This window comes from Triturus cristatus, chromosome 2_1 (assembly GCF_964204655.1).
Source record: "Triturus cristatus chromosome 2_1, aTriCri1.1, whole genome shotgun sequence".
Lineage (NCBI taxonomy): Eukaryota > Metazoa > Chordata > Amphibia > Caudata > Salamandridae > Triturus > Triturus cristatus.
This window is the reverse complement of record NC_140581.1, coordinates 433,666,969-433,691,682: the sequence shown is the minus strand read 5'-3', so window position 1 is coordinate 433,691,682 and position 24,714 is coordinate 433,666,969. Positions and strand designations below refer to the sequence as shown.

At 49.0% G+C, this 24,714-nt stretch overlaps 1 long non-coding RNA gene across 1 annotated transcript in view; it reads right to left on the bottom strand.

Moving 5' to 3' along the window:
- Positions 1–23,951, bottom strand: part of LOC146865419 (uncharacterized) — a 76,217-nt gene extending 52,266 nt beyond the window's left edge. The window contains exon 1 of the long non-coding RNA XR_014976634.1: positions 23,830–23,951. This is a non-coding gene — a long non-coding RNA (uncharacterized LOC146865419). The remainder of the gene's footprint in view (positions 1–23,829) is intronic.
- Between the last annotated feature and the right edge of the window lie 763 nt (positions 23,952–24,714).

Sequence of the window (24,714 nt, the reverse complement as noted above, 5' to 3'; positions counted from 1 at the left end):
GGACATTCATCAGGGCTAGTGCCCCCTGCGTGTAGGGAAAGAAGTAAGAGAAGTTCCCAATACTATTGTTCAGTAAGGGCAGGTAGCTGCTCCTTATTAAAATATAGTTCCGTATTTGAAATCACTCCATCCCAATTTAGGAGAGGAAACACATCTAGTGGGACCGCTACACATAGGGTAGCCCTGTAGTCACACAGCCACCAAGGGTCCTGCCCCGTGTCAGCACCTATTCGGTATGGGTTCCCACTGCTCGGAATAACCCTTCTTGTTATATTTTAATATCAGTGCCGTACCCAAGAATAAAGGGATACTGGGGTCCAACACCGATTTTTAATCTTTATACCCCCTGGCCAAAAAATCATTTCATCAAGAGCTCCCTGGAATATTGGTTGAGCCCACCCTGACCTCTAGGCGTCAGGGTGTCCCAATGATGAAGCATGACACCACTAGGGTGTGTGAGGGAAAATATTAACAAAAGGACTTGCCACCTTCCCCATGCCTAGGTGGTGTTATTTACTTCGAATAGGGCATACCAACATCTGATCTGGTAGTAGAGGCTTCTACTGCTAACTGGTCCATTGCGGGAGTACTTATAGTGATTTAGTGTCAGTGACAGTCACCAAGTAGTAGGAGCAACAAGAAGAGCTTGAATCACACATCCTGCAGTGCTTACACTACTGCTCCACTATAATGTGGTGATACCCAGACCCTTGGCGCTCTATATCAATTAATCCGACAAACTAGTGAGACAAAGGCTATCTCAAGCTATGAACACCTGAGATGAGCAAACTGCTAGTAAGACAACTGCTCATCATACCATGCCTTCTAAAAGTAGATAGTGGGCTTGGCTGTAGTCTGATGATAATTGTAACTATATACCTTCCCCTGTTCATGCACCTGCCCATGCATAGAGCAACTGCATATCTATGAAGAAGTACGATAATGTCATAACATTTCTTACAGTTATCGAGCATATTATTTTAGTAGAAATTAAAAGACTTATACATTTAACCTAAAAACATAGCACTTTTAACATTCACATATATCTCCATGTGTTTGGCCCCATAAAGATAAGAACCATTTTGCAGCAGAAGGAAGGCAGGCGAGGCCGTCCAAATGGGACGGCTCGAAAAGCCAAGCGGAAACGTCACCAGCACCTCTTTCCCAATGGCTGGACGCCGTTTACCATAAACGTTGACTCCGGCCAATGGGAAAGAGGGGTGGGGCTTAATGCCCCTTACTGAAAATACCCTGTTAACACTAAATCTCGCCAGTGAGACTGCGCATGCGCACAGCCTTACGCTAGCGAGATCTAAAAACCAAAACAGATTATTAGTATTACCCAGAGACTTTTAGTGTACTGACTGCCACCCAACCTCTAAAGTTTAATCGGTGAGTCTACGTGTTATATATTCTGAATCTCTGTTACTTTTACCCTCTTAACTGGCATCTATTTTTCAGGCACTACATAAGAAATTGTTCCATGTTTATGTTCTACCTATGTAATATTGTTTACCTCACACCTATGTTGTATGTTATCTCTGTCACCTGCCACCACAGCAAGAGTCTAAGCAGCGCTCTAAAACATGAAATAAACTAAAAAGAAATAAAAACCAACAACCGGCCAATCTTAAGCCCCACTTCCTCCAGATAACTCGAAAACAACTTTGAAAGTATATGGGGCATAACTAATCTCTTTACAACATCAAAGTACACATTATGAACATTGGGAGTGAGAGAAACCCCTATCAAAAATGTCAAAAAAGGCCTCCTCCTCTCTGAGTGCAAAGAACACTTAGAGTTTCTAATTCCACCTGACCTCTCTGCAGGATCATGTAGTTGTACTACAAGTGTTGAAATGGTAGTTTGAAATCTAATCTACAGCCTTGGGTCGAGCCCACTAATTACTCATCAATAACAGGCAAATACTTGTGGTGGTCTTAATATGGCCTCCTCCAGGGGTCATCCTGCTCATCTTGTCTGATGGGGAGCGAAGTAAGGAGCAAAGTCCAGATCATAAACTGCAGATATGTATATACACTGGATGGGAAGATGCTCGCAGCCTGTATGGCGCCAGAGCAGAAGGTTTTCCTGGCATGCTTGTAATGTGATCTGTGTTCCCACAAATGCTCAGTCACACTGTCATGAGTGCAAAATGAAGCAAACAGACTGTCATTTGACAACACCAAATCTAAGCTACCTTCTACGCCTTCCCCTATCTCACAGGATTATATGCAATGTCACCTACACTATAAACAGGGTATTTGTAGCAGTTGATCTAACTGAACCAGGAATTACTACCCTTGTGGAAATTTAGCTTGCAAACTGAACATTATCTGCGCCATCTTGCCTCTCCCCAGCGCCACGCACAGCGAATGCACGGCCGCCATTTTAGGCACCCCACTCTCTCCCCACTCATTGTCAATCGCCAGCGCGGTCCCCTTGGCGCTGCGAGCATCCCCCGCGCGCTGGCCACCCCCGCTCTCTCATACAGGCCATAAACCCTCTCTTTCTGCGCGACCCTGCTACGGAACCACTTCCGACCGACAACCCATACATGGTCATGCCTCTCCTTTGATAACCCCCTTCCTCTGCGCCCCATTGTCTGGTCTGGTCCCAGGCCATCACCTAGCCCTGCGGATGCAGTTTATTGCCCCTACTGTAAGGGAAACACCCCACATCAAAGGGATTACAGTAGATCAAAGCCCCTACTCCCTGAGACCCGACCGGTCACACCCCCCCCCAGGAATTGGCGGAATACCCTGCTGCGCAATAGCCATCTCCTACTGTGGGTGGGGTGGGAACTCCTACTGTATCTATGTGTGGGATCGGATCTGAACCGGGGCTTCGGGGGATATTCCCCCCGTACATCAAGGGAATCTCAAGAATGTACTATGTGTAATAAAGCAATAAACCAGTGTATAAGAGACCAGGTCTCAGAGATGCAGTTAGAGCACCTCGTGACGATACCTTGCTGTCTGATCTGATGTGTTCTGCTCCGACGGAATAAAACTTTGTTTCCTGCCTTCCAGTCTCCGGTGCCTGCCTCTTTTATTGGTAAATTATCGAGTGGTATGAGAGGCGATTACCGCCGGGCAAATACTTGAAAGGTTATCGACTGAAACTGCCGCTACCATTTAACAATTGGCGCCCAACGTCGGACCCATCAGCGACACGTGGATCCAGTGGGAGAGGTCCCGACGACAGAGTGAACGACTGCAACGATCGGGAGAGCTCCTGCCCAATAGACCCTCGTCTGGCAGCCGATCATCCGAACTTCACTGGTTCCGAGCAGACCTCTCTCGAGTGATCTACGGTCCTGACTGGGAACCATCAGGAGTGCCGCGGCAAATACGGAGAGTAGAGGACGATCGGGCGCTGGAGGCGGAAGACGAGAAACTGTCCACGCGGTCCGGGTAAGGTCGTGATACACGACAAATTGAGAAATAATTGATTGATTGTTTGATGCTTTGGAAATACTAGTATTGCTCATTGATTGTTCTTTTTGAGATATTCGCTGTCTACAAACGGGGAGGAGTAGAAATACACTCTCTCTCTCCCTTTGCAGATAGTGGAGGGTAGGTAACGCAGACTTTTGTCCCCGTTGAAACCCGTCGTGCCTATCTTTATCTCCCCATTGATTGATTGTCCGAACATTGATTGTTTTGAAGAATAGTGCTTTTTGAGATATTCTCTGTTTGCAAATAACGTAGAATAGGAATATTCTGTCTAGTCTTTGCAAATAGTGAAGGGTAGGTAACGCAGACTTTTGTCCCCGTTGAAACCCGTCGTGCCTATCTTTATCTCCCCATTGATTGATTGATTGATTGTCCGAACACTAGTTGTTCGATATTGGTTCTTTGGAGGTATTCTCTGCTTACAAATAACGAAGAATAGAGATATTCTGTCTAGTCTTTGCAAGCAGTGAAAAGATAGGTAGTGCTGACTTTTGTCCCCGTTGAAACCCGTCATGCCTATCTTCTCCCCACTGATTGGTAGTTGGTTCTGCCCGGACCGCTTATTAGAGGTGAACCACCCGGCTCCACTGGAAGGCACCCCTAATAAGGACATGTTCACTAAATATGGACTAGTTGCCGTAGCTTATAGCAAACTGTGGCATAAGTATACCAAGAAGGACCCCGAAAGTCAGTGGCCACTGATGGGATCCTTCGACGACCATAAGATAGAAGCGCTAGAAATAGCTCTGCGTAGCAACAAGACGACGCCTACTATGCTTGACAGTATCGGCATGTGGCGCAAAGAAGCGACGCAACGGAAAAAGAGGGAGGAAGTAAAAGCAGAAAAGGAATTACGAAAGGCAGCTCACCTTGCCGCTAGAAAGTTAGACGAAGACATAAAGGAGAGAAGGGAAACTAAACTAAGACAGGAGCCCGAAACCTCAGGCCAGTACGCTGTTAGGACCCCTTCTTTGCTCTACCCTGAGTTGTCCTCCAAGCAGCGAACAAATGACGAGTTACTGTTAGGTCCCCCGATCATTTACATGCCCCCTCCGTATGCACCCTCCCAATCAATAGTGCAACACCCACAACCCCCGAACACGAGCGAAAGCAGTACAGGGGCCTCGGCCCTCACGGCCTCCGCGCCGGCTGAGCCTCTTGTGCCGAACCCAACGTCGACTACAACGCTAGACGACCATGAGATAGGAAAGAAAGAGTCCACCAGAATGGATCGATTAACTAAGGATGAACGAGCAGGAATTGACAAGATAGTAGGGACGCTGGTGGAACGAAAAGAAAGTGAGGAGTATATAACAGACGTGTATAACTCGTACGCCGACAGCCGCAGACGACACTTCGTCGTACGGCTCTGTTATCACGCCCTGAATGCATATGAGGATAGGTACCACGATAAAGGCCCCGAAGGCTTAGCGGCCCTATATAGGAAGGTAGACATTGGGGAAGAAAGAGAGGGCGATGTAGCGAAACTCTTCACTCGTACACTCGAGGTCTACCGACACCTTAAAGAACATGGACAGACCACCAAAACAGAAACCCCCATAGCAACTAAGCCTCAGGGAGGAAGGTCCGATGCCATGATGCCCATTAAAGAAGCTGCCCCCTACTGGGTCCCCCCACGGGGTCAGGGAACACACGACGACATCAACCACCAAGATGCGAAGGGAAGGGTTGTATATAACTGGGTCTACCAGCCGTGGGACCGGCAAGATATTTTGACCTTTAGAAAGACTCTACCCGACTTGAGAAAGAACCCGACCGCCTTCTACACTGAATTGGGTACAGCCTTGGGCTCAACGATAATGACGTTAGCAGATATCGACTTGTTCTTTGGGCTATGCCTGCCGGCTGATGTGTGGAAACAAATCCGGAAAGTTGACCACGCTGAGCCGTTCGGATATACCTGGGTACAACTCGATACCATAGATAAACAGCGAGAACCAGGACAGAAACCCCCGAAGGCCATCTTAGAGCTCCCAGACAAGATTGTACTAAAACTGAAGACTCTAATCCCAGAAAGAAAGGTAGACTGGTCGATAGTGACGGCTTGCCGCCAGAAACCCCAGGAGGATGTGTCTGAATACTTCTCCCGATTCGAGACTGTGTTCTCCGATTACAGTGGCCAAGACATGACCACCGCAACCGGACATCATCTCTTTGTCCAGAATTATGTAAAGGGTCTGTCGCCAGAAGTTTCCCAGAAACTACAGACCAGCGAGAGTAGTTGGGCAGCCTCCAAACCCGCAGCAATTCTCCAGATGGCCCAGTACTACGAAAACCAGAAGAACGAGAACGATAGGGCGTCAGAGAAGAAGAAAAAGGAATTAAAGGAGAGGGTGATGATAGCACAGTTGCAAGGGGTGACCATAGGAAGGGAACCCCCAAAAGAGAATTACCAACCAACCGCCCCTAGAAAGCTACCCCCTAGAGACCATACACCTACACCCTACAACGGACGGAGAGACTTAGATGGGAATCAATGTGCGTTCTGTAGAGGGTTCGGACACTGGAAGTCCCAGTGCCCGGTCCTTCTGGAAATGAACAAGAATAGGGACCCCAGAGACACAGCCTATGACCCCAGAAATAGAGGACAGGGACGAGGGCACACGAACAACACCATCAACGACAGGCCAGGCAGACCGAACACCTTTGATCGCCCCCGACAAAACCAGTATCAGCAGTCCGACTACGAGAGCACCCAGGACTTCGCATAGGACCGCCAGGGACAAGGGAGGGATCCAGTCGAACTCCGTGTTGACCAGCAAGGTCCTTACGTCACCGCTAAGGTCTTGGGCACAAAATCTCCATTCCTGGTAGATACTGGGGCGACACGTAGTGCGTTATCTAAACGACTGATTCCTAGGGCCCCCTTGTCTGGCTCACACGTAACCTCAATAGGCTTTGACGGAACGCCCTCCACTAACCCCTTATCAGCACCAATCTCCTTTGACTTAGAAGATAACACCACTGACACGACCTTTCTGCTCTCCTCCAACACCCCCGATGCTATTATGGGGCTCGATTTGCTAAAACATTTTCGAGCCACCATCAGATGCTCCCCAGACGGAGTTCGAGTCATCCTACACGATAACCCAGATCTATCCAGACCCTGTCACACACGACGTATGCTCTCTATAACCGATGCTGATATGTCCCTACTCGACACATTACCTTCACATCTATGGGCTAAAACCGACTCAGATGTAGGGCGCATGGTGATCGACCCGGTACACATAACCGTCCGACCGGATGCAGTGCTCCCAAAGCTTCCACAGTATCGGATATCACCCGAAGGCGAGAAGGCATTGGTGGAAATCATCGAGTCCCTGGTCGAGGCAGGAGTGGTAGAAGAAGTAGTCAGTAATGTTTGCAACAGCCCTATCCTACCCATTGTAAAGAAGCAAGGCGAGGGGGATGAGAAAGCCTACCGTTTCATTGTTGACTTGCGAGAGGTTAACAAAGTAGTCATACCCCAGTACCCCGTAGTCTCAGACATCACCACCATCCTCACCCTGATTCCATCTACTGCCACCATCTTTACTGTTATTGACCTCAAGAACGCATTCTTCTCCATCCCCATCCACCCAGACAGCCGCTACCTGTTCGGCTTCACCTTAAAAGCCCGTTCGTACAGATTCTGCAGGGCACCCCAAGGCTACACTGAGAGTCCCAGTATTTACAGCCAAGCCCTCAAGAGACAACTGGATGCAGTCCAACTACCCGATGGAGTGGTGTTGATACAGTACGTCGATGACATTCTTTTGGCGGCCGACACCACTCCTCTTGCCGTCACAGCCACCATTCACCTCCTCCGCTTCCTTGCGGAGAACGGTCACAAGGTCTCCAGAAAGAAATTGCAATTCTGCCAGCCCCAGGTAACGTATCTAGGCCACCTACTATCCAAAGACGGGAGGAAACTTACCCCTGACCGAATTCAAACCATCCTAGAAACCCCCGTTCCCAAAACTCAGAAGCAAGTACGATCCCTAGTGGGCCTCACCTCCTTTTGTCGACAGTGGTTGCCAAACTTCAGTCTTACCATAAAACCTCTGCTTTCCCTGCTGGCTAAGGATGTCCCCTTCCCCCTCCCCTGGACACCTGAATGTCAATCCTCCTTCAAAGAATTACGAGACGCCCTCTGCTCGGCCCCAGTCCTAGGAACCCCAGACTACACTAAACCTTTCTCCCTCTACACCCACGAAAGGGAGGGGTGTGCGTTGTCTGTCCTAACCCAGTCCATAGGCCCTAAGCAACGCCCTTGTGCCTACTTCTCTGCCACTCTCGACCCCGTAGCCAGAGCTTTGCCCGCCTGTCTTCGAGCAGTAGCCGCCGCTGCTGTCTCTATCCGACAAAGTGAGGGGATCGTGCTCTCGAACCCCCTCACGGTATTGGTACCCCATGCTGTTGACACCCTCCTGAACCAAACCAAGACTCAACACCTGACTAGCGCACGACTGACCGGTTATGAACTGACTCTGCTTGCACCCCACATCACATTGAAACGATGCACCACTCTGAATCCAGCTACACTACTGCCTCTCCCTGACGCTGACCCCAATGCATCCCCTATACATGATTGCGTGACCCTCACCGACGAACAAACCAAGAGTAGGGTTGACCTCCGGGATACTGCCTTCCCGGACCCTGACGGAGAACTGTGGGTGGATGGCTCATGCATCAAGCTCCCCGATGGCACCACCTCGGCTGCCTATGCAGTCACCACAGCCCGAACAGTTGTTGAGACAGCCCGCATCACACAGCGATCCGCACAGGCGGCTGAACTAATTGCTCTTACACGAGCTTGCATCCTGGCAGCAGGGACAACCGCAAACATTTACACAGACAGTCAGTATGCCTTCGGGGTAGTTCACCACTTTGGGCTCTTATGGAAAGAGAGGGGATTCTTGACTTCTCATGGCACACCCATCCTGCATGGAGATCTAGTCTCTGCCCTGACCGAAGCAGTCCTCCTCCCCACACGGTTAGCTGTGATCAAATGCCAGGCACACAAGAAGGTGACAGACATTATAGGACAGGGAAATGCACTAGCTGACATTACTGCCCGGACCACAGCCGAGAATAGGTCCACGACCCGTATGTACGTGACCAGGTCACAAACTGAGAAATGGAAGGATGCTAGGGAAACAATTAGGGATATCCAACTAGCCAGCACACCACACGAGTTAACTGAATGGGCCCGGGTGGGATTGAAGGACGATGACGGTTGCTGGCGAACCAAAGACTTGAACAAATGGTTGTTACCAGATTCATACTTGATCCCCATGCTGACCATGGCTCACTCCCCCGCACACATAGGGTCTGCCCCCATGATCGAACTCATCTCTAAAGTCTGGCACAACGACAAAATACCAGACTCGGCCAAACGTCTAGTCCAACAATGCCTAGTATGCCTCCAACACAACCCTGGGAAAGGAACTGCTGTACCCCGGGGAGGGTTTGGGGTCCCCAATCACCCCTTTGAAGTCCTACAAATGGACTATGTCCAGCTAGAAAGGTGCCAAGGTTTGAAGTATGTACTCGTCATTGTGTGTGCCTTCAGCAAGTGGGTGGAAGCCTACCCAACCCATGACAACACCGCTATGACTACCGCAAAGGTACTACTGAAGGAATTCTTCCCCCGATACGGCCTTTGTCGAATTTTGTGGAGCGACAATGGCCCCCACTTCGTAGCCGAAGTTATCCAACTCATCTTAAAAGGGTTGGGTGTAAAACAGAAGTTCCATGCGGTTTTCCATCCCCAATCTGCAGGCCTGGTTGAACGACACAATGCCACATTGAAGCTTAAGATAGCAAAAATAGTCGCCACCACAGGGCTAAGATGGCCAGACGCTCTCCCACTAGCCTTGCTATCAATGCGTTCCACCCCCACCAAACACCACTTAACCCCCTACGAGGTCGTCTTCGGGCGGCCCATGAACCTTTGGACTGCACCAAAACCGACATCCATCCACGACGTCCCGGACGTCCTCATGTCTGATTATCTGTACAATCTAACTAAAACGTTGTCTATCATCCATCAGCAGGTGCTGCACGCCATTCCCGATGTTTCCAGGGGCCCCGGGCACGACATCCAACCAGGTGACTTCGTCTTAGTGCGTAACTTCCAGCGCACCAAGAGTCTGGAGCCCCGGTGGACGGGCCCCCTGCAAGTCCTGATCACCACCCGAACAGCTCTTCGAGTGGAGGGGAAACGCAATTGGCTGCATGCACACCACTGCAAGAAGATATCACCGACCCTGACAACCACGGACAACGTCACCGCCCAAGAGGAACTCCTGAACAAAGACCGACCATCCCTGAGCCGCTGCCCGGATACAGAGACACTTGAATTGATTGAATATCCCGATCCCACTGTGCCATCCAAAGAAGGGTATAACTTGCGACGAAAGGAGAGAACTTCGGCTAAGCAGACCACAGGCTAAGTGGAAATCTCAGAGCGGTAGCCTAGTCACTTCAAAGGCCACCAGGAGAGAAACTAAGCAAAGTCTGTGGTTCTGCCCGCTACCGAGTCTCTCGAAGGTGATGGAAGCACCCGACATGAAGGTGATGGAAGCAACCGGACGTCCGAAGATCCCCTACAGAAACCCAAAGACTGACCGAATGCACAGCTTTAAGACTATAACACTTTTTATTACCCTTCTCTTTTGCCTTCTCCTCATGGTCACCTTCTGGATCATGGAGGAGAACACACCCGCTCATAAGACATTGCTGACCACCGTTCAACCTACCACCACGAAGGAGCACCATCTGATCTCACTTTCACCCCAACTCCGAGAAAGGCGTAAGGAGTTCTGGAATAACTCTTTTGTGCAGTTGCTCCACCAACACAATCTTGCCACCAACGCCACTAACTGCTGGATCTGTGGATTGCTACCGCATGCCACTGGGCACTCAATCCCTTTCATCCCTTCACCTTTTTCTGTCCATGGTTCCTGCCTCACCTGGCTGATCCTTCTGCAGGAGAGCTACAAGGACAATGCCACTTCCGGCAGAACCATGTCACACTTCTACCATGGGTTCTGGATGAACAAAACTGGTAGAACTTCCGCCCTCTTCTGCCCTCTGAGATCGAACACTTCCTTTCACATGGACATCCCTGCCAAAGAACGAGTTGAAATGCAAGTGTTCAACAATCCAGCCAGACCCACCTTCTCTTACCTCCGAAAACGGACGGCCGCCACCCTAACAGTGGCCCTGTCCGTCATCAACATCACTGGATCTGTATGCCTCGAAGGCCTGGGGGCACAGCTGGTGGGCCACAGCTCCTGCCTCATCACCCGAACATTGGATTCAGTTGACCCACCCTCCTTTGTTGCCTCCCCGAATATGTACTTCGTCTGTGGTACTAAGGCCTACACCTGGCTCCCGAGAGGTTGGGGAGGCACTTGCTACATCGCCTTTGTCCTTCCTCCGACGTATGTGGCCCCAGCAAACCATCACCGACAGAAACGGGCCAAAGACATTGTACAGGCCGACTCCACCGGAGCACAGTTCATGGACGCAGTCAAAGGCCTTGTTCCACTCTGGGGCCCAATGGCAAACAGCCGTGCCATCCGCCACTTAACCCAGGCAGTCGAAACGACAATGAACATTACGGCTGGCGCCCTCGCCAACAACACCGCCGAGCTCCAGGCCGTCCGCTTAGTGGCCCTTCAGAACCGCCTCGTTCTAGATGTGGTTCTGGCTGATCGTGGAGGAGCATGCCGCATCATTGGATCCAGCTGTTGTACCTACGTACCAGACAACTCACCCTCAGTCTACAAAGCAATTGAACACCTCCACAGACTGTCCACAGAGGTCCATCAAGAGCAAGAAGAATGGTCGCTGGGGAGTTGGTTTTGGGCCGCTATTAAAAGTTGGGGATGGAGGCTGTTTTCATTTATCCTAATACCGATTGTGATACTATGTGGATGTTGCTTGGGGATTCAGTGTCTGCCACCTTTATGTTCGCTTTTTATGAACTGCATCTGCCCTAAGACTTTGAACTTTGAAACAGAGCGGATGAAAGCCCTTTATGAGGTGGAGGTCCGTAGTATTATGGGGATAAATCCGAACTAGACAAGCTGGCGAGATATGTTAAAAGGGAGGACTGTGGAAATTTAGCTTGCAAACTGAACATTATCTGCGCCATCTTGCCTCTCCCCAGCGCCACGCACAGCGAATGCACGGCCGCCATTTTAGGCACCCCACTCTCTCCCCACTCATTGTCAATCGCCAGCGCGGTCCCCTTGGCGCTGCGAGCATGCCCCGCGCGCTGGCCACCCCCGCTCTCTCATACAGGCCATAAACCCTCTCTTTCTGCGCGACCCTGCTACGGAACCACTTCCGACCGACAACCCATACATGGTCATGCCTCTCCTTTGATAACCCCCTTCCTCTGCGCCCCATTGTCTGAACTGGTCCCAGGCCATCACCTAGCCCTGCGGATGCAGTTTATTGCCCCTACTGTAAGGGAAACACCCCACACCACATCAAAGGGATTACAGTAGATCAAAGCCCCTACTCCCTGAGACCCGACCGGTCACACACCCCCCCAGGAATTGGCGGAATACCCTGCTGCGCAATAGCCATCTCCTACTGTGGGTGGGGTGGGAACTCCTACTGTATCTATGTGTGGGATCGGATCTGAACCGGGGCTTCGGGGGATATTCCCCCCGTACATCAAGGGAATCTCAAGAATGTACTATGTGTAATAAAGCAATAAACCAGTATATAAGAGACCAGGTCTCAGAGATGCAGTTAGAGCACCTCGTGACGATACCTTGCTGTCTGATCTGATGTGTTCTGCTCCGACGGAATAAAACTTTGTTTCCTGCCTTCCAGTCTCCGGCGCCTGCCTCTTTTATTGGTAAATTATCGAGTGGTATGAGAGGCGATTACCGCCGGGCAAATACTTGAAAGGTTATCGACTGAAACTGCCGCTACCATTTAACACCCTGATGAGCAATAGAATATATTTTGTGATTCTTACAAAGATACTCTTTTTTCAATTTACAAACAGTAGTGGATGCTACCGGTAGGGGGTTGTGGGGGCGGTAGGGGGGGGTTGTGAGTTAAAAAAAAGACTTACCTGTGCCAGCCGGCGCCTCTCCTCCATCCTCTTACTTCTTCTGGTCTCCAGTCCTGGCTGTAGCAGGAAGCACCCGGGCTCCCAGCCTTCCCTGAGCCAATGACAATGCTACAATGCACCATTGGGATTGGTCTGAGTGCCGTGGTTCGGCACTCAGACAGGGACTGGGAGGCTTTCCATGTTCCTCACTAGGCTGTGTAATGCAGCCTGGTGGGGAAGATGCAAGGTGTGCAGGACTCTTTGGCCGGCCCAAGAGAGCCGGCCAAGTAGTCCTGCAAACTTGAGGAGTGCAAACCACTCCTCTCCCTACTCTTGCCAGTCCTGCCCCCCACTGACACCAATAGGAAAAATAAAATGATAATAACAATATGTTATTATCATTTTTCCTTTTAAGCAGTGGGGTGACACTCCTCTCCCTTAGCAGAGGAGCTGCCACTGTTTACAAAAAACCTTGCTCAATGGATAGGAATCGGCAAAAATGGTAGATTTCAATGTGTATGCCAAACTCCAAACTTGCATATTTTCTGTAGGTAAAAATCCGATTAGGCAAATGCCCCCTGAAACTATAGGAGTCTTTTGAAAACTTTCACAGCCTATTTGAATTTACAGTGTAGTCTTTATTTTGTAGTTTTTTTATATCACTAAACTAATCCTCAGAAAGGCTAACTGTTTAAACAGTGTTTAATCTAGAATTACTTTATCCCTCACAGAAAAAGGAACTAAAACATTGTTTTCCTCTCAGATTTTTGGGTTGTGGTATAAACTAGTGTGCATTGAGTTTATTTATGTTCAATTACTTAAAATCATTACATGGTACAACATACACAAAGGTATAACTGAATTCAAAGACAGGAACATCAAATCAAAACTTCTTGAGAGGTCGATGGAAAGACGTGCAGGACTGCGTGGCTTAAAAACAAATCTACATGATTTAAACAATACTTATACTGTTTTCCTAAATAAATAATCATCTTTAAAGTGCTAATGCTTATGATAAAACGTGAAATGAAGAGAAAAAATAGTTAGTATAGTATATGGCAAAGTGTAAAGTGCAGTTCAAACATCTGGGTAGACAACAGGGTCCAAGCAGGCTTTACAAGAATACAGAGGAGCTCAAATTTTTAAAAGACTAGTGCAGGGATCTGTTTAAAACACAAGGGCGAACTACAGCTGTCCAGGGTCATTAGGTAAAAGTGGTAAGTACTCACTTGTTTTTTTAAAGTGCAGTGATTGCGTTGGAAAATGGTTGCATTAAGATACGATGTTGCAGGTTTAACTAGGGTGCACTTTTTTGGTCTACAGAGGGAGCTGAGTAGGGATTAGAGGTGGAGTCTTGACTGAAGGCCTGCGACAAGTGAACAAATGACGTCGGTAAATCACTAGCTTTGCCAGAGTTGCAGGAGTGGCATTAGAGAAGCATAGACCCGTGGCCACTCTGCAAGTGCGCATCGCTTGAGCCAGAACAAACAACGTCGGTCACAGGTGAGTTTGAGCCAGCAGCACAACAGGTGGGGCGAAGATTCGTTGAGATAGTTACACAGCCTGCGTGATCTATTCTCACATCCTTTGTGCAAGAAGGGTTGAAGTTCATGATTGGTAGGGTGAGGAGATGCATGTATAGGATTTTTTTGTGGGTTTGACCAGCTAGACCTTGGTACAGGTAGGGCTGCGCATTCCTGCCGGTATAGGAAGCATCAAGTACCTCCATGTTGGGGGAGCGACGTAGGCTGTTCTTTTCCAGTTCAAAGGAGATGTCAATGAGCTGAGAGCTCACAATCTCTTTCCAGGCTGTAAAAAAGATGTCAGAGCGATGATGGTTACAGGCTTCTATTTTTAGGTTTTTTATTACTTGTGCTAGATACTCTTGCCATGGATTGCTAGCAGTTTCAAATACAGTTTTGAGTGATGCCTTGAGGGAGTTCTAAGGTGCTCGCAAGATCCTGATATAGTATTTCAGTAGTGCCCCTTGACATTCCAGGTCCTATCTTACAAGGCCTAACTCTAATCTAAGCCTCAATCTTCATGCCTGCTGAGGTACATGGAAGATCTTTTTGTATGCTGTGCTTTGGATGTAATCAAGCTTTGTCAAGTAGTGTTGCTAGTGCACCAGGGAAATCTTGATGACTGTAGTGTACAGATGGAATCAATTTGGCTTTTAGAACTTTTAACATGGGTTCTGCAGATGGACTCAGCAGGCTGCTGTTAAAGCTGTTTAGGCTGTGGACGAAATCTGCACCCTTTGTTTTTAAATGCTTCCAGTGTGCCGTTGGCTTTGCCCCTTCTGAAAACCAGACACCTAGGTAGTTGTATTTCTAACTGTAGTTTTTTGTAACTCCCCGAGCTGCCACTGAGCATGCTTTTTTTGTGGGTATTTGCCGAAGATGATGACTTTTTTTTTTACGTTGATTGGCCTGAAGTTTGCTGACCTTGTTATACCTATGGAGTGTGTTAGGGGCTTTTTTGTTGGCCTGACTTAGTGTGATCCATGCAGAATTGGGAGTCTTGACAATCCTAGCCTAGGTGTAATTAGGCTGGCTCATTGTAGAGCTTTGCCCAAGTTGGCCAAATTAATGTTAAATAGGAGGGGGGCCAGCACCCCTGCTTGAGGCCGCTGTGATATAAACATTTTATCCAACCAAATTCTATGGCAGAACTAGACCTATAAGTCCTGGCCCCTAGATATACCTCCGTAAAACAATTGTTGTCCAGAGATTTTAATTTTTTATTTGTATTTTTGTGTTATATAGAAGAAATTTAGCTTGGGTCGGACATTGCTAATCTGGGCCGAAATGTTCTGGACGACATTTTAAAAAATGGCGATGTTTTGCAGTGAGGATGTAATATTTTAGGAACTATGAGGAACTTCAGTTTGGTGTCAAAACATAGGTTTTGGGGGTCAAGTAGTCTTATAAAGACAGAAAATAACTCCTCCGAGCAACCCTTCTGTAATGATATGTTTTAGCCACCATATTGGTAATTTATTTTCATTTCGTTTCAGGTTTTCCATTGATTTAAGTTCGTAAACATAAGCGAAGCAGGTGGTAGCAGAGGATCTTTACCTCCTGAGAACTCCTTCAACAAAGAATAATGTGTCATATGCCAAACCAAAGCGAAAGAAAAGCTAACATGAACTGCAGCTGGACAGGAGAGAGTTCAAGATGCTGGAGAAATACGGCAAGACAAAGTTCACAAAAGATTGAAACTGACCGGTAAAGAGGATTAAATATTTTATCATTGTAACAGTGTTCAAGTTCTATACAATGAAAAAAAGCCTGGAAGAAAATGTGTCAAAAAATTGTAGAAACCAGTGAACAACAGCAAGAATCCTAATCTTCTGAGAAAGTAACGACAACCAAACCCAATGCCCATCCACTTCGAAGGTCGATGGCTACCCCTCGCCCACCTCCAACAACTGACCAGAAAGCAGAGGATCTTAGATGTGTTATCTGTGGTTTATGCGGAGCAGAGCAGAGTATTTCGGAACTCTGCGAGCTCTGTGGAGGGCAGAGTGCGAAAAACTCTGCAAACTCTTCAAAGCGAGCAGAGTTCACCGCACAGGCTTAAAAATAAGATCACAAATGCAGTAAAATCAGCATGAGCTGTTTTAAGAAACGTTCTGAAAGTTTTTGGACCTAATGACACATTTTGTGATGCCCGTGGCTCCGCAAATCATGAGAGTCAACAAGAATGCCTGATGTTGTCTTAACATTTTTTACATAATTATTTAATATCAGCATAGCAAACATGTTATACATTTAAGTTCTTGAGTTCGGAACAGAAGCCGGCAACATTGAAGATATAAGCGAAGAAGTGAAAGACAATCCCAGGAACCGACAAGCTGATGCTGTTCAAATGTACTGTCTTTCCCAAATCAAGTTTTATGAATTATATCACTGCAATAAGAAAACTCTGCTACATATGATGACTGCCCACACAATCTGTGACAAGTGCAAAAGTAGAGAGTTAATTGCTTCAATGAATAGGATTGGTGCATTACCAAGTTATAATGACATAGTACAGCGCAGGAACTTGTTGGCAGCTCATGCTGTAAAATCTTGTTAATACGACAGCACACCACATCCGAATCACCTTACCAGGAAAGGATTTACAATTGCAGCTCTTGATAATATTGATTTTAAAGATAGCTCTTCCTTGTCTGAAAAATAAAACACACATGATACTGCCATGGTGCGTTTTCAAGACTGTACCAATGAAGTAGCTGCTGGAAAACAAGCTGTGTTAGCTGTAGGCATAAACAAACAAAGGAGCAAACTTATAACCCAAATGCCTAACAACGTGTGCAAAATAATTACAAGCCATCAACATGTCCCAGTCTACCAGAAAATTTAAAAGTGGCTGAAGAAGTGGTGTGGCTTGGGCACGCATGGAGTGAGACGTGTTTCATCGAGTCTCCGCTCCCGTATACGCCTTCTTTCCGGTCACCAGGTCCGCTATGCTGCCTGTGGAGCCCTGATTCCTCTGAGAGAGCTTGTTGGTGCCATTTGCCGCTGCGGTGCTGCCTGGGTCCCTGTTTGGCGGCGCTCTCGCCCAACGACGATATGCCCTGCTCCCGACGCCATCTTGCCTGCTGGCTGTGGTGGAGCCTTGAGCGGTACCTGGCGCCTTCCCCTGCTGCTCAAGCGTAGCGCTCCTGCTGCGGAGAGGTCCTGAGTGCCCAGACCTCCCCCACCCTACCTGGGGCCCTGTGTGAAGCCTGATTCCCCCAGCTGGACCCTGACGCTGGACCAGCAACCATACCTGTGGCCTGCAGAGCTTTGCTGCGTGGGTAACTGGCCCCACCGCTGTGCCCTACAGATAAGGCAGACTATGCTAGTCTATTCTGCGACAGGAGTTACCGGGACGGGGGGGCACCTTTGAAGGAGCGGTCAGCCTGGGTAACTTTCAGTGCGCTCCCCAGTGCTGAGCCCGCCATTTTGACATCCCCTGCGGCTTGTGCCCCCCGTCCCCGACGTCGGTGCCCCTGCCTGTTCCCTGAGTCCTTGGCTTTGGAGGACAGTTCGAGTGGGAACGTGCGCTGCGGGACACCCCCCTCTCGCTCGTCTTGGCCTCTCCTGCTCTCTGGGCCCTGCTCTGCCACGCTCCTGCTTCGCGGGGCCCCTGGAGACCCTCTGATTTCTGTGGGGAACTGCTCTGCATTCATTGTGGCCTCGCTACCTCCGAAACCCTTGGCGGGTTCTCAGAGACCTCCTCCTTGGTCTGGTGTCCCGACCTATTCCGCCTCTTCTTGGCCCGACGAGCTCCTCGCTGCTCCGGGCCTGCAGTCCTGCCTTGGGGGTGACCTCTACTTCACTGGCTCTGCTTGACTGTTCATTGGACACCCCTTGTCGGCCTCCAAGAACAAGTCTGCCTGTGCTTTTCTACCACCTCACCGGCCGTATGCACTTGGGAGCTACTGGCCTCTGTTTTCACCCTGGGTGCCGGGGAATACGCCGTCTCTGTGCTACGCAATACTCTGCTGCTTCGCTGACTATTCTCAGTTCTTCTCTGGTCTGCTCCCTGGCTGGATTGCTGTTCTCTTCCTTGCACTGAGCCCCCAGCTCCTCCGATCCTTGCAGAAATGCCTCCTAAGTACGGAGGCACTAAGGATCCTGATGCTGCAGCCGCTCGTTAGAACCCGGTGACCACCTTGTGGTCCAAAACACTTTCTCATGCGCAGGAGGATCCTGCCTCCTCCTTGGCGTCCTCTGGGTTGACTTCTTCTGGGGTGCCCATCACCCAGGCCTTTATGTAAACATTCCTACAGGAAATCAAGTCTGAAATTGGCTCCCTTCGCCAGGACTTCCAGGCTGGCCTACAAGATATATTTGCAGAGAGGTCACTGAGATTGGCGATAGGGTTGATGGTCTCGAACGAACAATGGACGCTAGGATGGAAGATATCGACGGACTCTGGAAAAAGGTGTCTGAACTTGAAGACCAGAATATCACCCTTCAGCTGAAGCAGGAGGACCAGGAAAACAGCAGTAGGCGGAACAACCTCCGCATCCGAGGGGTCCCATTAGGAACGGAAGGGAAAGACATCCTGGCGTACACGGTGGACCTCCTTCATGCCATCCGTGAAGGCGAGGGCTCCTCCCGGCCTATGCTTGATAGGGCCCACCGGATAACTGGTCCTCGCAATCGCCCTAACTTTGTTCTGGACATCATAATGAGGGTCCACTTCTTTGCTGACAAGGAAGCTATCCTCCGCAAGGTACAGGGAGTACAAACGGTTTCCTACAATGGACTCTCTATCCAAATCTTTCTAGACCTCGCACCTTCCACGCTCCGACGGAGGAAAGGCTTCAAACCCGTGATGGACAAACTAAGAGATCTTGAGGTTAAATATCAATGGGGCAACCCTTTTGCTTTGATGTTTACTTGGGAGGTTAGGCTGCGAGTTGTCCGGTCCCTGCAGGAGGCGCAGCTTCTCCTCCATCTTCCTGTTGACTCCGATAACGATGACCTCCCGTCCTCTCGTACATGTCCTATGGGCCCACTTTGGTCGGACTGGTCCACTGTTTCTCATCCCCGCTCCAGATGCCTCTCCAGGGATCTTGAATCATCTCAAGCTAAACAAGAAGCCATCAACCAAGTTTGTTCCTTGAGTGCCTCCCTGTCTCTCACAAACTAGTTGTCTTCTACATTACGACATGACTGGCTATGTTTTCACCTTGCTCTTCGCCCTGGGGGTCTCCCGACTTGGACCTGGTGGCTGGATTCAATTATGCTTTCCCTACATCTATGCACGGGACGCTGCCGGCAGAGACTATCCACCTCGTGTGTGTATGCCACACCCCTCTTTGGAGTCCTATAGGGGAGTGACTTCTCCGCGATGGTCCGCCTTCGGGAGCCCAGGCTATTCCGATTAGACTCTCCACTGCATTGGCCTTGTTGGCCTGTTTATTCTTTCTTGTTCTTCTTCTCTCTCTTTCATCTCTTCTGCTCCCCCTTCTCTGTGTTCTTTCCGGATGCGCCTTTCTCAGCAGCTGGCCTGCGGTGTTACTTTTGGGTTGAGGAGAGGACCTATTGGTCACTAGGTTGGGTCGTTGGGCCTTTACCCCTGTGCTTGCTTTATGTTCACTGCCACTGCCCTCATCGCCCGGCCTCTACTCCTGTCCTGCGTGACTCGGGGGGGGGCTCTTGAACTCCCAGTCCTGGGGTCTGTCTCCTGTAGCTTCTTTGGTATGTCCCTGGCTAGATTTTGGTCCCGCTACTTCCTGCGAATTACTGCTGCTGAAGCGCGCTGTCTCCCTTCACCCACAATATGACCCACAGTGTCACATTCCTTTCCCTTAATGTAAAGGGCCTGAACTCTCCCACTAAGCATCGGCAGGTTTGGCGTTATCTATCCCAGCATGATCCTGATGTGTTTTTTCTACAGGAGACCCATCTGCTTTCCTCTGACATTCACCTTATGTCCCACCGCAAATACCCCACACAATTTTGGGCGAGTTCCCCATCTAAGCCTAGTGGTGTGGCGATCTTTTTTAAGCCTGGCTGGCGGGCGGTCTCCTCCCAGTGCATAGCTGACAACGACGGAAGGTTTCTCAAGGTTGACAGGGTTTGGGTTCGGGGCTCCTGCACTTTCGTTAATATATACACCCCCAATCAGAAGCAGGATGTGTACTTGCGCTAGCATGTAGGGACGCTGTTACGCTCTTTGTCCTTGGAGGCGATTTTAATCTGGATTGGGATCCCGAGCGGGATCGCACTGCGCAAGTGCACCATGTGGCTGGGGCGATGTCGGCACAATTGAAGAATGCGATTACTGACCTTGGTTTGGTTGATGCCTGGAGATATCTAAACCCGGACTCTTGGGACTATTCTTCTTATTCTCACGTCCCTCGTTCCTATTTGCGAATTGATCATTTTTTCTTTCACTTTCTCTGGCCCACGTCCTTTGCACGGTGGACATCTCTATATCTGATCATGAGCATGTTTTGCTTACGCTTCAACCTCCCACTATCCGGGATGACCACCTTCCAAGGTGGCGGTTGCCCCCTCAAGCCCTCCGAGACCCGGTAGACGTGGCGGACATCCGTAAGGGGATTGAATTCTTCTTTGCGACTAATTCTCTGGCTGATACGCCTGAGGATGTTCGTTGGGACGCCTTCAAGGCTACTGTTCGGGGCGTTATCACCTCCATTTCCATTGCCTGGACCCGCGAGGCCCGTTTGGTGGAATCCACCCTTTCCAGCGATATTAAAGATCTGGAACACGAAGATCATGCCTCTCCTTCTCTTGCTAACAAGCGCAGTCTGGCTGCCCTGCGTGGTCAACTGTACTTGCAACGTACTAATAAAGCTGAATGGCTGCTTGTCAACCTTAAGCAAAAAGGTGGTGACAAGGTTGGAGCATGTTTAGCACGCTGTCTGCGGACTCAGGTTGCTCGCTCTCACATTGCAAAGCTCAAGTGCCCCGATGGCTCCTGGGCTACCTCGGAGAAGGACAAGAGTCGTACCCTCATGGCCTTTAACACGGATCTTTATGCCCATGTTCCCTGCCCCTTGGAGGCGATTGAGAAGTTCCTTGACTCCTACCCTTGGGACCCTATCGATCCCTACTTCAAGGGGTTACTTGATGAACCTATCACCCATGGGGAAATTTCTAAGGCACTGAAGCAGCTACCGACGGGCAAAACACCAGGTCCTGACGGTCTTCAGATTTCTTTTTACTGGGTTTTTTACCCGCAGTTACGAGACCATCTACTTCATCTCTGTAATAGCTTTACTGACCATACGGGCCTCTCTCCTACGATGAATGAAGCGGAAATCGTGCTGGTCCCTAAGCCTGGTAAGGACCCGACCCTGGCGGCTTCTTTCCGCCCCATTGCCTTGTTAAATACTGACGCCAAACTCTTCACCAAAATTTTAGCGATCTGGTTGGAACCCCATCTTCCGGAGCTCATTGACCCTGATCAGGTGGGTTTCGTCCACCACCGGCAGGGCGCCGATAATATTCGGCGTATTGCCCACTTGGTGGAAAAGTCACGTATCAGAGACATCACTGCCTGTCATGTCTCCCTTGACGCCGAGAAGGAGTTTGACCACGTGGACTGGGGTTTCCTTCAGGCAGTTCTTCGGAAGATTGGCTTGGGACCGGACTTTATTTCTAAATTGAAGGCCCCCTATGCGAAACCTACCACTCGTATTCATTTTAACGACTATCACCGCCCCTATTTCTATCCACCGGGGCAGTCGTCAGGGGTGCCCGCTTTCTCCCCTACTTTTCGTGCTGGCTGTCAAGCCCCTGGCTATCGCTATTCGCCGCAATCAGGATATTCAAGGAATCGGTATGGGGGTTCAGAACATAAGGCTTCTCTCTTTGCCGATGATTTGCTGCTGACCTTTTCCTCTCCCTTTCCTTCCCGCAGTGGCTGAACTCTTGGGATCCTTTGAGGCTGCTTCGGGTTATCGAATTAATCTGGAAAAATCCCACGCTTTCAATCTCACGCTTTCGGCATCGGAGGTCCAGAGCTTGCGGGACTTGCTCCCGCGGCATTGGACTGACGAGTCGATTTGTTACTTGGGCTTAGATTTAACCCCTACACTCTCTTCTTGGACCTCCTCTAATTGGCCTAGATTCTGCAACTCTGTCCGTGAATAAAAATGTGTCGGTGGGAAGGTCTTACCTTGGCATGGCTAGGCCATCTCCATTGTTTAGATGTCCCTTCTTCCTAAAATCCTCTATTTGTTCCAGTCTCTCACTACTCCTATTCCGCATGCGGATATTTAGGCCCTGCAATGAGATTTTACTAAGTTCATATGGGGGAAATCGCATCCCCGCTTCTCTCACAGAATACTCATGCTTCCCAGATCTCGAGGTGGCCTGGCCTGTCCTAACTTGCTGGAATACTACTGGGCTTGCCACCTCTGTTTTATATCGGAGTGGATCGTCCCTGAAAGCGATATACATTGGTTCCACATAGACCGTGCGGTGGCTTTCGAGTGAAGCATGCCCACGCAGTGCCTACTTAGCGACGCCAACGAGAACGGTCTTGGAGATATGGGATAGACTGGCACTCTCCCGGGGCCTCACGACCTTCCCTTCTTCCAACACCCCACTCACACACAATCCTGCATTCCCCCCTGCTTTTCAGCCTCAGTCCTTTGAGGCTTGGACCATAGAGGGTCAACGTGTTCTCAGGACTTCTTTCAGGGCTCTGCTCTCTGCTCTTTTGAACAGTGCAAACAATTCTTCCACCTTACTGACAATGAGCACCTACAGTATTGCCAACTACGTCACTGGCTGTTTTCTCCCGCGTATTCTTAGGAGGTGACTCGACAACTCACCCCCTTCGAGTCCCTGATCCGTAGATTTGACGGGTCTAAAGGCCTCATCTCTAAAACCTATTCGGTCCTCCAACACTCTGGGCATCTTCCACTCCACAGCTACAAAACTCGCTGGGCATCTGATTTGGCTGCTGACATCTTCCCGGAGGAATAGGACCGCCTGTGGAAGGACATTCCTAAGGTATACCGTAGCATTCCTCAGCGCGAATCTGCCTACAGATTGATGACTAGGTGGTATTATACTCCCACTCGCCTCCACCAGATGTTCCAGAACAGTTCTCTGATCTGTTGGAGATGCCAGACTGATAGAGGGGACTTCTTGAACATATGGTGGCCTTGCTCAGAGCTCACTGTGTTCTGGAAGGAGGTCCTCAGCCACATTAAAGAGGTGGTGGGTTTCCCGAACCCTGCTACCCCGTCCCTGGTGCTCCTGGGCATCCGGCCCAACATGCTAAAAGCCATGACCTCGGCACACTGGCATCTCATCCTTCACTTAGTAGGTGCAGCGCGACAGTCCATTGCCTCCTGCTGGAAGTGGCCCCACCCCTGCCTGTTAGGAGAGCAGCTGAAGCTAAACTCAGCAGCTAAAGAACTATTTGTTTTCAAGAAATACACATCTTGTTATTCATATGTGAAGATTATGATGTCCTTAGCTCCTCATCAGTGATCATAGATTTTTATCATAATTTGAGCCCTTTAAAGTACGATTGCTGAGTTAATGTAAAAGCTTAAGTCACTCTTGTTGTAACCAATGTTTGTTTATAATCGACTTCCTTTTTTGAAACAAGACCTTCCAGAACATTCAAGAAGTAACGTGCAGGAGCATCTGCTGTTGCACGTGAAATCTGCACACATCTTGTACACGTGTAAACTGCCTCAGCAGCCACACGTGCACTGTTAATGAATATCAGCCTCAGCTATTTACACCCCATCCGCCAGACCCAGATGCTTCGCGAGACAGTTCTCACCTGACTACTGGACCGGACCTGCCTTCTCGTTCCTCTACAGAATTGTTCCCCGTCTTCTTCCGGCATCCTCGGAGGCTCTAGTCTTCCCGCAAGCTTTTTTTCCTGTTTCCAGCTAAATTTCCTTCCGGTTTCCTGAAAAAAGACAATTAGACAAGAGAATCAACACAGGGTTACCAGGCAACCTATCGATGAAAACGGTAAAGAGTTTTTCTGTTTAACGAGCAAGGTAAGAGCTCTTACGGTATACTTTCTTTGACACTTCATTTAAAAAAAGGATTTAATAAATCTCCTTAACAATCCTGGATCATCAAAGACATTGAATGGGATCTAATATTTTTTGTTACGCAAGTTAAAGAAGGACATTGTTTAAGCACTCCTAGACATTTAAAGGGCAAGAAAAACTATTGGTCTGAATTAAAGACATACGGAACATTATTGCACTAATATGTTGACATTTAGGGTCTGATATGAATATCAGGAACCCACTGAGACATTGTGGAAAGTCAAAGCTTATTGTGTTTATTTCTTTTGGTATTTCTTTGCTTTAGGAATCCTTTTGGGCAATTGTCTGGGAAACTTCAGGTATGTGCAGATCTTAGGTATAAGTTAATGATTGCGAAACAAACCAGAGAATTCGCTTGACTGCATGTAATAACATTTGTGTCTTTTGTATTTAATGAAGGAGGGTACACAGTTACAGATACATTTTGCAGATGTTACAATTCAGGAAGTAATTCAGGAAGTAATTCAAAGCACCCAGATGAATCGGGTAGGTAGTAGGGGAAACCCAGCCCACTTTAGTTCCCTGCCCTGAGAGACACTCGGTGTCAAGCCAGCATCAAGCATCCTTGTTTCTCTTCTTGTCTCTCTCATTCCCATTTCCCC